Source organism: Myotis brandtii, unplaced genomic scaffold (genome assembly GCF_000412655.1).
Source record: "Myotis brandtii unplaced genomic scaffold, ASM41265v1 scaffold720, whole genome shotgun sequence".
NCBI lineage: Eukaryota > Metazoa > Chordata > Mammalia > Chiroptera > Vespertilionidae > Myotis > Myotis brandtii.
The window spans coordinates 5,509-7,842 of record NW_005370839.1 but is presented as its reverse complement, the minus strand read 5'-3'; positions in this window follow the sequence as shown (position 1 = coordinate 7,842).

Genomic DNA, 2,334 nt, shown 5'->3' with positions numbered 1-2,334 from the left:
TGACCTTGGTTAAAACACATAGTGCTAAGAAGGGGAGCAAACATATTAAGAACAGTATGCCATATACGCCAGGTCCCTTGAAACGTAAGCTGTGCAGATGTTTCTTCCCTGCAGCGACTGTGTCAAGCAGCAAGGATGGACCGGCTTCCGGCATGCCTTGACTTTGTTCCCTGAATGCTTCCTCTCCTCAGCTCTCTTGGAGTAGTTTTCTTTGTTTCTTTTGTTTTTTTTTCCCAGCCCATGGCTCTTAGTTTTTGTTGGGGTGCAACCCCAGCAGGTCCAGGGGTTCCCAAAGGTGTGGACGGGAGTCTCGAAGAAGGAATGACACAGAGACAGCGTTCAGTTGATCAGCAGCCTAGCCAGGTTCTCTAGCCAGGATTCCAGCCAGGTTCTGTTTTTTATTGTCTTGTTACATCTGTATTTATACCAGTTGATTTTAATCCTCTCAATTTCTATTCCAAAGGTTAGGGCGTTTCCTATCTCCATTCCAGGGAGTAAAGATTATGCAGCTTAAGCGTGATTGTTGGTAGTTAAAGTGATTAACTACCCACCTGGCACTTAGTTAAGGGGTTTTATTCCCTCCCTAACCTCAGGGAAAAATCCCTACCTGGGGAAACAACCTTTCTCGGAGAGGTGACCTCGGTTAAAACACATAGCGCTGTGTCAAGCAGCTTTCTGAGGTTTGCTGGTAGAATGCTTGGCCATGTTTGCAGGAGCCGTGCGACCGGCTGCAGCATTGCAAAGAACCACTCCTCCCACAAACACACAGTCTGGGCTCTTGGGCTTGATCTCGGCCTTGGGAGCATCACCGATAGGCTCAGAGGCTTTATGTTTGTTCTTCGCGCCTTGATCAGAGCGAGTCTTTCTGACACTTGACTTGTTCTGCACCTCGTGCAACTTGAGGCCCCTGGTGTCTTTGCTTTCGAACACCTTGGGCCCTTGGGGCTGATCAAGATGATCCAAGGAAGTTAAGACCTGTGGAAGGTGTGAATACCTTTCACCAGTGTAGCGATGTCCGCAAAACTGTCGTTAGATTCAGTCCCATTTTCAAGTGTCCCTTGGACCTTAAGGCTCAGGCTATTCTTTCCCAAACCACAGTCATCACCACCAGGATGCTCCGCTTGGTCAAGGGGATCAGTGCAGGCCAGCGCCTGAGGAATGTCAGGAAAAAATAATTTAAAAAAAAAATAATTTAAAAATATCTTTTTATTGATTGGGGAGAGAAAGATCAATTGGCTGCCTCCCACATGCACCTGCCTGGGGAGGGAGCTTGAAGCCTGGGCATGTGCCCTGGCCAGAAATTGAACCGGCACCCTTTCAGCCAACGGAACCACACTGGCCAGGGCTGGAATTCTAATTTTAAAAAACTTTTATTGATTGACAGAGAGAGAGATCCCGTTATTCCACATACTGATGCATTCATTGATTGACTCTTGTCTGTGCCCTGACTGGGGATCGAACCTGCAACCTTGGTGTGTCAAGATGATGCTCTCACCACCTGAGTCACCCGGCCAGGGTGGAGCCGGAAGCCTAGATCTCTGTCCAGGACGGTGTAGCCACGATGCCCACAGGCAGCTGTCTCCATTCAAATGTAGGGTAACGAGTTTAAAATAAAAGGGAACTAGAGGAAAGTTCCTCAGCCACATTATTGCAAGCGCCAGTGGCCCCCTGTGGCCGGTGGCCACTCTGTCGGACAGCACGGGTCCAGAACGTTCCATCATCCAGGACAAGGCTGCCTGAGATGATGACCGATTGGCAGTCCAGCCTCAGGTATCGATAAGGGCTCCCAGGCCGCTGCAGGGCTCTGTGCTGACAAACACGCGGAGGGCGGGGCTTGCTGAGGTCAATTTCTGACCTGAATGTAGAGGGGAGGCGGGGCGGGAACAGGCTGGGCGAAGGCCATGAGGGAGGCGGGCTCTGTGTGTTAGAGAAAGAAAGCAATTGGGGGTGGAGACGGTCATTTTCTACAAATCCTCTGAGTGTCTATTTTTTAATTTTTTATTGATTGATTTGAGAGAGAGAAAGAGAGAGAGAGAGAGAGAGAGAGAGAGAGAGAGAGAGAGAGAGAGAGAAATGTGTGGTTCCACTTATTGATGCATTCATTGGTTGATTCTTGTGTGTGCCCTGACCGGGGATCGAACCTGCAACCCTGGCGTATTGGGGTGATGCTCTAAGCAGCTGAGCTACCTGGCCAGGGCTGGGTGGTTTTTTTAAATTTATTTATTTATTTTTTTTTAAAAAATATTTTTAATTGATTTTTTACAGAGAGGAAGGGAGAGGGATAGAGAGTCAGAAACATCGATGAGAGAGAAACATCGATCAGCTGCCTCCTGC